We start from the raw sequence: 14,571 nt of genomic DNA, 5'->3' as shown, positions 1-14,571 counted from the left end.
TTATTAACCTAGAAAAATGCCACTTTTTACACCGAATATAAAAATAAAATAAATTGTTTTGGCATAATTCAGTAGCCAAGGGCTCACAATAAAAGCGAAACTATAAAAAAGTGACAAAAACATTAAGAAGAGTTAAGCGGTTTACTAATGGGGAAGTTGGATTTTACACAAAAAACTGTTAAATCCATTGGCTCCTCGCCTTTCTTTTAGCTATCATGCTACCAGCCTCTCTCTGCCATATAATAAAGTATGAACATTTGTTTAAAACAAGTAAGTCCGGCTGCTGTCCCAAGTTACTTGGGGAATAAGCCTCTCCATTCGCGCTAATAAATTACATTCTCACTTTCCTAGAATACTCGATATTCTTCGAGGTGATTGGGGACGATGCCCCTTCTTTCACGCTCATAAATGTCATCCACAAACAATAAACTTCATCGGGCTATTACAGAATTGTCAATATTCCTCTGTTTAATTGGAAAAAAACCTATACTTTCATGCTAATAATGACATCTACATGCCCCAGAGAACTCAGTATTTTTTGGGGCAATTGAGGAAATAGTCTGTCCATTCACACTAATAAATGACATTCACACAACCCGCGTTCATTCACACTGCCCCAGATTACCCGATTTTTCTTTAGATAACTGGGGAAGAGGCCTCTCCTTTCATGCTAATAAATAAATTCACACACACCAGGCTTCATTTACACTGCCCTAATCCACTTAGTATATTTATCCAATACGTTATTCATCCGCCCTTTTCATTCAACCCAATAAATATAGTCATTTCTCTTCGAGGTTTCTGAATTATTCGCGCTAATCAATACATTCATTCCAATGTCCACAACGATCTACACTTTATAATCTGTTATTATTGACCATATTGATAAGTTTCCCACACAACGGGTACCAGGTTGGTCTCACCCCGGTTATGAGGCGCCCATGTGTGATCCTAATGTGACCTATGCGCAACCACCTGACCCAGCCTTTGAGACCCGGAGACCGTTGGCCTTTCTTCAACTTTAAATAATTTCGATGTATTTGTTTCGCTTCAGCGTATTCTTCATACATTATGAATTATTGACCTAATTGGCATTTGTTCTTTTCAGTAAATATATTAGAATTTATGCAAAAATCTTTAACTCTTTATTGTTTACATTGGCATAGACAAGAGATTTTCGTTCATGTGGAAAACACGAAAAACGATTCTATTATTTGCCTTGCTTTTATCTTCAATCCTTAATCACCTAAGGTCGTTCCTTTAACGTTGTCAAATTTGAAAATGGACGAATCCCACGGGCCAGGGAATATGCAAGGGAGCTTTTTTTTTACTTTCCAGGGCGTGTTAATGGCCCATTGTAACTCCAAGATCTTAGGTATATTTCGACAAAAATCATTACTTGAAGCCAATAACAAATACGCTTTAAATAAGAAACGGCGAGGAGAATGGACAAAAGGTAATACATTACGCCTGTCACCCCTCCCCGATAGTAATATTACAAAGTGTGAAACGCTTTAACACGGCTTTACAATCCTGACCTCTGCTAACCCACGAAGTTCACGTAATCAGATTTAAATCCTTACATTATTTTGAGATTTTTTATATTGTATTATTTAAAATTCTGCCCCGTCCGATATAAATTTCTGAATAGTCCGATCCTTCCAGACTTACGATCATTACCAACGAATTATTCTTAGAACATTCATAGAAAACAGAGAATAATTTTCTCTACTTAATATAAAACTATAAACTTTTTTACAATGTGTTGAGATTTTTTATATTGAATTATTTAAAATCCGTGCCCGTCGGATATCAGGCTTTGAAGAGCTCGATCATTCCAGACTTATAATTGTTATCAACGAATTATTGTTACGATATTCAGGAAACAGTCAGGAATTCATATTCTTTCTTCTTACTACAAAGTAATAATTTTTTAAAAATTAACTTGAACTTACTGCAGAGAGAAAATTGTTCAAACTTTTTCAATATTTCCAATATTTTCATAAGTTTATATTGAATTATCTGACTAAGTGTATTGTTATTAATTCACAACCCCTTTTGGACATAGCTCAAATTGACATATTTGTCGATATCAAATATCGTTGACCAGGTCCTGGGATCGTCGTTGTCCTCTCGTTTCCACGTAGCGCAAGCTTCTTAAAAGCTGATTTTGATTAAACAAACGGTCAATGTGCCTGTATTATTAATATTCCAGACGGCCACAAAAGCGTTTGTTTGTCTCGACGCAATATCTGGAACCGAAAAAAAAACCAAGGCTCTTCTTGCTGACCCAAAACTTCGTATCGCCAGGTCTGATTGAGCAGAAAGGATGAATAATGATGTCGACTGAGAAATTCTTGTTGATTAAAATTCTGTCTCCGAGGCTGAATGCCGGTTTGCAGACAACAATATTTTGCAGGTGTGCCCTTCCTAAAAACAGTACTCCGTTTAAAACAATTAACGGCAAAAATAAGTGGTTATTAACATTAAATTATTTTTCCGCATCGAGTACCAGGATTTAGGAACTCCTTAACTGATTTTTCAATACAAATTCTATTCAAAAATTTATATGTTTAACAGTCTAAGTTTTTTGTTTTTCATACGCTAATGAAAAGAAAGTAGACAAAGAAAAAGTTGCTCTTTATTTACAGCCGAGTGCATAGGTTGAATAAATGTTTTTTCCTAAGATTTGGTTTGAATTTGGTTTGGTAGGCTCAAATGCGCACATATGTGTACATAAAAACATGTGCCGAGTTGAGCTATTCGCGCTCGTAGTCCTCTGGCAATTCCTATTGCTATTTACAGTAAATTGCCTACAGAGAATCACCTACCGCGGGTGTTGGCAGTCCGGGGGCAGACCTCAGTCCTCAGCCACCGAGGTTGCGCTCGGGAAGTGGTGGCTAACTCATTGCAACAGTAGAACTTGGCGAACGAGTTGAAGAACTGTTTCACGCACCTTTTTTCCGATTCAGTCGGCTGGTCGAGGTAGTATGCCGCCATCGAGTGCAGAAAACTCCAAGTCGGTCGCCCGAGGCCTTCTCTAACGAAGGGACATGATATTTACCTTTTCCGGCGCCTTAGAACCCCGTACAGCACAGCTGAATAAAAGGGTATACAGGCAGTACTTTCTGAGATTAGGATATTCAAAATTTTATCTTCCCTTCAATACCTTATTGTGAAGATATGCATGGACTGTGATATATCCACATCGCCCGCAGATCTGAGGCTTGCCCCGTCACCCGTCAAAATCCTTAGTCATGCGAGTACTTATTCTTATATTCGTGACGGTCTAGTTGATGTGGCCCATTGTCCAGTGTCCGCTTTATTGACTCTTAGCTAGATAGGGATAAGATCGGAAGCCAGGCAGCTAATAGAGCATTAGCATGTAACAAAATCATATCAACACTATTAAATGAATGCATCCAAAATTTCCAAAACCTGGCCGAATACAATAACCTCATGATATATTCATTATATACCGGGACACAATGGAATTTTGGGTATCGAAAAAACAGACACACTGGCAAGACTTTATATATGCCCTGAACCTATACTTAGGATTTCAAAAACAAACACAAGAATCCTCCATCACAGTATTAAACCTAAAAAGGCAAAAGGAGAGGTGGATAAACTCTAGATCACAAGACACAATAAACTTGTGCTAAAACAACCCTCACAAAGTCTAGCAAACTCACTGCAGTGGCATCTAGCATCGTACATCTACACAACATGGACCTATTCGATAACGAGCCCATCTGTAGATTATGCAATGAAGGGGAAGAAACAGCCACCCATATCATCTACGAATGAGAAACACCTGCTCAATGGGACATAACCTGGGATACAAAGAAGACCCTGGGAATTGAATTGCAGCAACGATAGTCAAGGACCTAGTACTTAGAACGATCGAGTGGACTGCACTGAATTAAGGAACTAGGAAGGTGCAGTATGCCAGAAGGCTGCAGTGCTTGGAAACAAAACCCCTACCTCCTAGTACTCTTCATCATCAACATGTCTCTCTTAAAAAATCCATGTTCCGTTCTCCACATGACAGTTACTTGTATTTTTTAGAAGTGGAGCATTTGTTAAAGGGGGTAATTACTTACCAATGGTTAGTGCAAAGGACCATTATTTCTTTAATTCTTATATCGTAAGAGAGAGAGAGAGAGAGAGAGAGAGAGAGAGAGAGAGTGAGAGTGAGAGAGAGAGAGAGAGAGAGAGAGAGTGAGAGAGGGAATTCTCTCAAGTAAAAATAATAAAAAAATAAAAATAATGAAATATCTGTTACTCAATAAAAAAAAACAATAAAAATAATTTTAAAAAAATTGTTTCCTCCTTAAATGAACTTTAAAAAGTAAATAATGGCGAATAAAATAAGAGTTTATAAAACGACGCCAGCTAAAACGACTCATCGCTTGTAAGGTCACGCCCTCATTAGCCTCTGAAAAACGTTTTTAAATAGAAATACTTGTAATATTTAATCATAACATCCAACAGTTCTTTATGATGAAATAGGCTAGTGGTTCGTCCAGGCCACCTGACGTCTTTTCGAACCAGATTTAGAAAAATGGCCAAATGCACGAGCTCAACAGCCGCTGCCGGAGAAAAAGGTAAACAATAAATAGGGTGTATAATATGATAATTTTATCTAGAAAAGTTACGCCAGAATTGTGAATGAGAAGGTGGTGGGTGGGGGAGGTGTATATTTGGAATCTGTTGGAGCCCTGCCTGCCACTCAATGAAAACCCTTTCCCCGTTACCATTCAGGCCAACACCATTTCTTCCGAGCCTATTTGCCTATTTTGAAAGACAAGAACGTCTCCGTTTAATAAGAACGTTTATCTTTTCTGTTGTACACCAGATTCACATTGATGCGAATCAACACAATTTTAAATGCTTGTCTCGCTGAATAGGAACCTTATTTTTCTCGCTGACTGAGTGTAAACTTACAAATTGGATATGCGTTTTTCAAATGTAATATTATCAGAACTCATGAATTAATAACAGCGTTATTGCTTCGAGAAAGGTTCGTTTAACACCTGGCAGGAGCTTAATTGTTCTTTGCCATATTAATCTGCCAATTCTCGCAAGATTTGTCAGTCAAACGCATTTCAACTTCTTTGATTGGGTCTATGATTATTTTACTATGTTAAACGTTTTATAGATTCTGTAACAATAAGGAGAGAAGGATAAGGTTCTTAATGATGGTGTTATTTTAATATTTGGTGTGGAGGTTGTTTACTTTTGTCACTACAAAAACGTATTAAAATCAAACAAGCTGACCGAGTTACGTAAGAACAGAGATTTTACAAAAAAGTGTATACATTCTGAAATCCCTCCTTGAAATCTGTGGGTGAAGTAACGTGTAGTTTGATCGTTTTTGATTATTTTTATCTGCCTACAGTTACAGCTTTGGTCTGTCAGAAGCTTCGGTTTCACGCCATCTTCAGTGGTGCCACTATATTGTGGGGTACTATTCACAAGAAAAACATTTTTGTGCCATATGAAAAAAATATTCGAGTGCTCCCGGAGTGTAATTTTTTAAGTTCCAAACTGATAATATGTAAATTTGATTTGAAACCATTTTGCTTATTTTTGTTGTTCGCAAAAAAAAATCGTTTTACACTCTTTATTGAGTCGGTGAAATTTAGCCTCGTCATCTTGAATGCTACCACACTATTGTGGTGGATTCGCATGACAATTATGTATTTGTTTTAACACGGATATGTTTTAAGATTGATAAGAAAAATAATTCACGTCATCATTTAGTGAGGAAAAAGCCTTACCGGTAAGGGTGCATGCGCAATCAGTGCGTATAGTGAATATGCCCAGAGTGGAGACTGCAGATACGCAGTGAGTGCGGAGAATGGAAGGACGCATGCGCACGAATTGTGATTTTTCAATTTCATCTTTGTTAATTCGAATTCTAACCTATATGATTATTTTAGTCATTCGCATAAATAAAATATCTTAATTTCTCAAAGGTCAGATGTGACCAGTGTAATTTTTTTTCTTTTTGTACGATGGTTCCATAACTACAGTGGTCATATCAACCCTCAGGGTGCCGGTGTTTTTGAACGAAAAAATCCCATTTCTAAGTATTCGGGTTCGAATGCAGGGCCCCTGGATTCGAACCCTGGACCTTCACTTTGACGTAATGAGCTAAACCGTTGCGGCCACCTACACTCCTAAAATGAAAGTTTAATTGCAGTTGAAACACAAAACGTGATAAACCAAGTTCTATATTCAATAAAACAGTCCTAGTTGCGCCACAAATCGGAAAATGGAGCCCAAATACTCGCTGCTGTGCTTGAGCATAATTTTCATATTGGATCGTATCCCTACTCACACTCTATATGGAGCCTTCGGTTATGTGACAGTGCAGATAAGGTCTAGTAGTAGACGGTAGACAAACACCCGATCCCCATCGTATCACCCCCAAACCACAAAATGGATTCTCAAAAACATATGTTATTTTACTGTGGTGAAAATAGAATTGTGTTACTGCTAGGGTGGGGATTGTATATGCATCTATATATTTAAATGTCGTGAGAAGACTACTTTTCGTATTTCTAATTATTTGGGTAACTAATAAATAATTAATTGTGAAAAGATTATTGTATTAACTGCGTTGGACAATTAGAATGAGGATACGTAAATGTCGAAGCAATAAATTGCGTCTCTCCCTTGGATGCTTGAGAATTCCCCCGAAAGGATAGCTCAAAAAAGGCAAAATGATATAGCCGGAGGGTAGTAGGTGCCACGGAGAAGAAAGCACTCTGGGGAGGTTTGCAAAAGGTGGGTTTGCAAAAGGTGGGTTTTACAATAGGGCAGTCTCTGGTCTGTCAGTAGTTGATTGACACTGGTCAGTCACCGAGTCGGTTTCAGTGTAGAGTTTAGAGTTAGTCACTGGCCTGTGGCCAGTGATGAGTTTGAAGTTGGATTTTGAATGAGACAGATTGTTGGTTGCAAAACTGGAGACCAGTAGGCTAGACCTTTGTTAAATTTTTGTGGAGTGAGGGTGTCAGGCTTCAGCTTACATACTTCCTTTGTGGATTTAAGCAGTTAAACGTTGTTCTGATACGTGGAAACAGGATTCCTTTTTTTTATCGCTCTAATGCCAGATTCAAAAGAAAAGCCAAACCTGACGAATGATCGATTCTCCGCTCTCCGTCACTCTCTCTCTTTCACTCTCTCTCTTTCTTTTTTTCTTTCTTTCTCTGTCTATATCTCTTCCTATTTACTCGTCTCTTTCTCTATCTGTCTTTAACTCTCTTTATCTATCTATCTATCTATCTGTCTGTCCCTCCCTCTTTATTTACACTCTTAATTTAAACCTTTTGTCATTATAATACAAATCTCTCAAGATTCGTAAAACTTTAGACACTTTAAAATAATCAAATTAAATTACGCACACTGAACAAATGTTCACGAAAAATTAACATTTTAACAATTCATATATCATTCATATATCCTGCCCAGGCAGGAGTTCCCCAAGGTAGTATTCTTGGTCCAATCCCTAACATAATATATACTGCTAATATACCTAATCACATTTGCAGATGACACGGCAATCCTGTTCATCCAAAATGGACCCGTCCTTGCCTTTCGTTCCCTACACCTTACAATCCTTGAACCTTGGCTAAAAACGTGTAAGATAAAAATAAATGCCAGTACATTAATTTTACATTACAGCGACCAATCCTTCCTCCTCTGTTTCTCAACCGTGTTCCTTCCACGACAAACTGTGTTTGCACTTAGGACTATACATCGACAAACGCCTCACTTGGAATTCGCATATTATCGTAGATCTAAACGGCAAGTACTCAATAGACGATATAAACGTCTTTCTTATACAAGACTAATATCTACAACACAATACTCAAACCGACTTACTATAAGGAAATATGGGACTCAGCCAAAGCAACCAACACCTATCGAATTCAATCCTTCCAATTGAAAACGATCCATTTGCAAATGTTCCTTTCTATGTGTCTAATCGTACCCTTCACCATGACCTCAACATCCCTAATGTTTCCCACATCAAATCTAGATACAATAAATTTCACTCCTCCTTCACTGGTCGCCCCAATCCCTTACTAACCCAAATTTCCTCAACCACACTTCCCGGTACGCTACACAGTCGACTAAAACGCCGATGGCCTCGTGTTCTTAATTCGAGTGATAGCGAGTTAGGCTTACCAGTGACCTCTCCTCTCAGGACATTATAAGTCATTATATTCTCTATCAACATTGTATTTGCTTGCTGTTGTTAATTCTACAGTTTTAAATTTCAAGTGAAATGTGTAAAATATTTAGGGACATTTAAGGAAGAAACAGCTTCTTCTATTTTTTAATTTTTTTTAACTGAAGGAAAATTATAATTTACAGAATCCCCATTAGTAAATTCGCCCTAATAGAAAGCCGATGGGGACCAAAAACAAAATCACTAGGCCTCGTGATCAAAGCGTCCGATATTGATTGTTCCCCTCTTTTCATTAGGGACATGCATGTAGATCACGAGCATTATTGAAACAGTTGTCGGCTCCTCTTTGAACAATGATTCGGTTCCGGCCGAAAGGGGGGCATCTGTTTACCAATAAAAGAGACAGAGGAGAAACAAACAAGCTGTTACATCGGTTACACACCGCCCTCTTTCCTATCAATCCCTAAGTCATTCACGACCCTTTGCCCACATCGCAATCCCTAAATTGCCACTCTCAAAGCGGCTCGTTTTTCTCAAAAAGCATACCTGAAAAGATTCAAACAAAACGAGGAAATTATTAAAGGATACAGCACAGTAGTTACAACAACCTAAGTAGTTGATTCATCAAGCTAATTTGAAAATTGCCACAACCCATTGGAAAAAAACTTTTTCTGCCAAAAATGAATTTTCGTTTAGAGGTTTAACACCATGTAATAAAAATTCATTTAACATTTAAAAATAATTTAGGTAGGTAATTGTTTTGAGAAAATAAAGGGGTATACGGTTAAGTTGACATCTTGTGCACAGTTTGTTTGGTGAATAGGTGGGAACTACATATAAAATTGGACTAAAAAGTAACGATTGTCCGAAGTCTGTTTCTCAATTGTATTCGAGTCGAGGTATTTCACTTTTCAGGTTAATTCAGCCTTTCACTACTAAAGTTGCTGTATCTCAAAAAATATTAACGCTGCTGTAAATTTGCTCATATAGAGCACACTTTTACGAGTTTCCAAAGATCTTGATAGAAGTTTGTGTAAGATTTTCTTGGTTTTATAAAGTACAATCCCATAAAATGCTAGTTCTATTGTAAATTTGATTACACCAATAGCGTTGAAACCGTATTTCATTCATTTTTTTAAATTGTAACCTTAAGCATACAAAAGACAAACTCGCTTACAAGATAAACTTTTAAGAGTTTGCAAAGTTCTTGTCTAAAGTGTAAGTAAGATTTTCTTGGTTCTGAGAATACTGAAAGATTTGGCGCTTGCTGAAACAAACGAGTAATATAGAACACAATTAATTTTTCAAATAAGTTACAAAAGGAAAAATTCCTAACTGCTTTTCAACCTCAATTTCATTCCATCTTCCAAATTTCTTTTTATAGAAAAAGTTGGAAAATTAAATAAAATTTTTAATGAAAAGCAAAAAGTTACTTCGAAAGAAAATTTTTGTTTCATTTTAAAAATTAAACTCTTATATCATACCGATACTTCTAAACATGGCGGGCATAGTTTATAGCCCCCAATTAACCCTTTGTAGCTTCAAATTTGCCTTCTTTTTAATGAAATGAACTCTAATAAATTAAAATAAACCCTTTTTTAATTTGAAATTAATACTTTCTTTAAAGCATTACAAAATTTAGGAAACCGGAACGTTAAATATTTTTTTCATCATATACTACTATTACATACTATTATTCTTTTCATTTGATTTTTTTAAACTATAACATGGGTCCTTATTTAAAAAAACATTAAAACAATTATAATATAAATTTATAACAAGTTGTATAAAATTAAATATAAAACAAAATCTATTAATTCGAGTTTTTTAAATATAAAATAATTGGTCTATAAAATAGGTTCTTCTTAAATTATTTAAATTAACATTGAAAGTTATATAAAATTTCAAATATTCTAATAATTATAAAACGAATGATTCTGCTATTATTTTGACATTTTTTCATATAAAATACATGGTCTGTAAAGTTATCATTTTATTCTTTAAAATACTTTGAATTAATGGAATAATCATGTAGTTGACGTTTTTAAAAATAACTTAAATTTTATATAAGTTTTAATTTTTTAGTTATTCTTCATTTTTAAGATATTTATATATTAACGGTGGTGTAGAGTGGGATTATTCAAAGTAGAATTTTTGTGACAATTATTCAACTAAATGTTTTGTGATTTTCTTATTTGTTTTACACTCCGTTTGGGAGCGTTTTGCTCCTTTTTCACAGTGTCTGAAAATTACATTATAAGTAATTTGAATTTTTCTAGGGTCTTTATTGCCAAAAAAAGTTTGTTAGTTTATTATTTAGAACAAAATTTTTATGCTTACAGACGTTCTTTTTTTCAATTACTTATATATTTTTTCTTTTTAAACTTCTTCTTTCCTTTTTAAATCTTCTAGTTTGTTTTAAGTTTTCTCGTTTGAGAAGATAGTTTTTCCTCTTTTTTATAGAAAATTTTGTATAAAATACATTTTAGTTGAGACATTAAACAATTAGTATCATGATACGCCCTAATTAATGAGGGATTTGTCATGGTATTTTTCAGTGACAGTTTTTACTTGGCTCACTGAAAAAACTAAATTAAAAATCCATAATCACATTTCACACACAAATTTTGTTTCTGTCCTCGTCATTCCACGATTCAGCAATATTTCAGGGTTGTTGACACTAATTCCTCTAATTTAGAAAGCAGAGAATACTGCTCGGATGAATTCATAGTCATGAACTGGCACCCGGAAGTTCTCTTAAAACTAAAGCAGTCCCTAGTCACTCTTTATTAACAAATCCTAAAATATTATCTAACCGAACGTTGCTTCAGAGTGAGATTTGGCAACGAGTTTTCGGAAATCAGACCGATGCAGACCGGCGACCGACAAGGAAGCATTTCTTGGTCCCATCTTATATAACATTTTTACTGCTGACCTGCTGATACATCCTTACACCATCATTATAAACTGCGAAGACGATACTGCAACTTTATCTCTTAACGCTTTTTTGTAAAGCTAAGCCAAAGATGAATTGGACAACTATGAAGAATTGTAGGATCGAAAACAGACATGTTGGTAAAGAACAAACTAACTCCATCCAAAACAATACTTTGACCTACTGGAGCGGAACTGTGGGTACTACCAAGCCTTACGAATCGAAGTATTCTAGTCAAAAGTCCTAAGAAGAATTCTCCAAACTCCTTACTATGTTCCAAACCTCATTATCCACAATGAACTTAACATTCATTTAGTTAAAGAATAGCTTTCTCCCGCTTCCTCAAGTTTCAGTCCAATCTTTCAACCTATGCTAACCTTACTGTTTAAGCCCTCTCCACTACTTCTTATCCCAAAAACCTTCCACATCGCCTCAAATGATGGTGACCCCGAGACTTCCTAGCATTAACCCACCTGTTATTGAAAGTAAAGACTTCAACATAAAGCTGCAAGTTTATTTTGATTTGTTTCTCCACGTCTGCACGTCGAATAATTAAGATTTAAATTTCTCCGTAATGACGGGATTTCGTCGTACTTTATGAGCCGCCGTAAAACGACGTCCTCCGCCGGCCTTCAGAAGGTCTCACCGGCACGACCGTCATCGGAATCCCGATCGAGTCGGTTTACATTCTCGGACGGGTCGTCGCTGCCAGAAAACTCGGATCACGCTATAAGAGATGATCTGAGAATCGCTTTTCTTGAGGACGGGCCAAGAATAGCACACACAGGCAGACAAAAAATCCCGTTAATACACTCTTATTCAATCGTTGGGACAAATTAAAAAACAACATTCCTACCTTGGGGAGAGGCCACATCTTAGGCCTGATTCCGTATTTTTATCGCGGACCAAATTGTATTAAATACTTATTTTTTAATCATCAGTTTTATCTACATTGAAGTAGATTGATGAATCGACCAATTTTTGTTACGGGTAATCAGGATATTGGTTTAAATTGTGGGAAAAAATTACGTTAATCTTCAACCTATTTTAAGGCCGTAACCCCTACACATTTTATGTTATTTATGAGAGTCATTTGTTTATAATGTTTTGTAAGTTATGCACTCAAAGTAAAAAAATACAAACTTAAAAAAATATATTAAAAAAATAAATAAATAAACAAATTTAAAAAAATTAAAAACAGGACACTTGTATTGATTTATTTTCCATAGTAACTAGGTATAAATATTAATTGTTGAATTAAAACGTAAATGCAACGTTAATAACTTGTTGGTTATCTTCCTGTGTTACCAATCCTAATGCTAACCCTTTTACACTCTGTACGTTAAAAGTAAAGAAAATCAGTTCAATTTCGTCATTTTCAGATAACATGTCAAGTGATTTAATTGGTTTTTTAAATTGTTTTCTTTCATGAAACAATAAATTTAAGTAAATTTTTTTAAAGCACGGTTTTAAGTCGAGAAGATATCGCCCGTGGAGACCATTTGTCCAACACCGGACTTAGAGTCCGTTACATAGCCGTGGTGTGCCGCGCTCTTTAATCCACGATAGTCTGGAACCGAACAGCGATTTTGGGCCACCTGACAGCTCGATGGAAGAGAATTCGACCGCGATGTACCACGGTTGATGATCGTGCTCTAGCTCCTACTGCACTACGGCTTCCTTGATCAACTCCAAACGGTCCGTAATGTCTGGGTGAGCTAAGTCATCAGAAGCTTCTTGAGAATAGCCCATTTCTGGATTTCCTGTATCAGGCACTAATGGTGAGGCATCGAGTAGAAAAGCGACTATTCGCAAATCAGCATCAATGGGGGCTATTCTCTTCACAGTTTAGTATCGGTTTGGTTTATGGCAGATGACCGGAACAGTATCTATAGAAGACATGAAGAACACTTTGCTTCGTGAATCGTGAGTCACAGCCTATCAAAGACAGTCAGTTATGGTGTGCGGTGGAATCGACATCCATGCCCGTACCGGACATGATAAAGAGACGGATTCGACATTGATCGTTGAGTGCCGGTTTGGTTTGTGACAATCAGATAATCGGGAGGTGAGTTAAGACACGGAGAACGCTTAGCTTCATGTGCCGTGAGTCGCAGTCTTTTCAAAGACAATTAAGGTATGGGGTGAAATCGACGGCCATGTCCGGACCGAACTTATTATCACACAGTCACAATCTTTGACTGCACTAAGGTACGTCGAGGAAGTTCTTCTTGAAGCTATGATACCATTCGTTCCATTTATTAGGGACAACTCCATGCATGATAATGGTGGACCGCATGTGGCTCGAGTTATCACCCAGTATTTGGAGGGTGTAGGGATTACCACAAATTGGCTGCACGTTCTCTCGATATAAATTCCTAGGACACTTATGTTACATAATAGAGAGTCGGGTTAGACATCGTTCGCCTCCTACAACAAGAACAGCTTCAACCGCTCTTTTTTAAGAGCTGGGATTCTGTTTCACATAACGAAATACGATCCCTATTTACTCGTTGCCTAGGAGATTTAATACTCCCCGCGAGCCAGAAGAAGTTAATACGCGTCAGTAAGAGCAAAACCAGGTAATAAATTGTTAGTTAAATTTTAATAAATTTATTTTAATATCACTAAATGATTTTCCGGTGTTTTGGTGAATTTTCTTTCAAAGGTTTTTTGCCTTTAAGTGTATTAATTGTTGAATTATTTGTATTGATATAAATTTACGTTTGGGATAAATGAAGGCCATTCATGGTGAAGGATTCGTCCTTGGTGGTGAGAATGAAAGTCAAACGTATCAATTCTGAATCTATTTTCTCGAAAATAAAACAAAAATGTAGCCCTTGCATTATTTCTTGTTGAATAATTGAAAACTTAAAGCTTTAACTATTTATAATTTATCATAGAGAACGCTTATTATAATGAGCACAGACGCAGGGACATCCTGTACACATAAATATATAAATGTGACTGTTAATATCAAATTTAGCCAGGGGGACGAATGAATGGAGGAGCCGAGACTTCTTGTAAACACACGGTCTGTTATTTTTAGGACTTGGAATTTCTCGGATTCTATTCATATCGTTTATAGTAGCCTAATTATAATTTTTGCCAGCCTAACATCTCATGGTATTACAACACATTTTGTCCGACTGCGGATCGAGTCAGAATCGCCATTCCTGGACACAAGTAAAATTGAACGACGGAAAAGACTCGTGGTACGAAAATTATTCCTCATTGTTATTTCTTGTTTTACGACGGTTCGCAGCAGAAGGGGTCATACCCTCGGGGTGCCGGTGTTTTTGAAAAAAGCCCATTTGAAAGTATGCAGGGCCGCTGGATTCGAACCCGGGACCTTTACATTACAGTGATGAGTGCCGTGTGAACGCCTAAACCATTGTGGCCAGTAATGCTCCTAATAATCAATATGTTC

General features: G+C 36.5%; 1 protein-coding gene across 4 annotated transcripts in view; it reads left to right on the top strand.

The window, feature by feature from the left end:
* The window catches only part of LOC106668565 (transcription factor Sox-13), a 597,903-nt gene that overhangs the window by 379,594 nt on the left and 203,738 nt on the right, over positions 1-14,571 (top strand). The gene's annotated exons all lie outside the window — the stretch shown is intronic.

This window comes from Cimex lectularius, unplaced genomic scaffold (assembly GCF_000648675.2).
Source record: "Cimex lectularius strain Harlan isolate CLEC.00 unplaced genomic scaffold, Clec_2.1 scaffold21, whole genome shotgun sequence".
Lineage (NCBI taxonomy): Eukaryota > Metazoa > Arthropoda > Insecta > Hemiptera > Cimicidae > Cimex > Cimex lectularius.
This window is presented reverse-complemented; position numbering and strand designations above follow the sequence as displayed.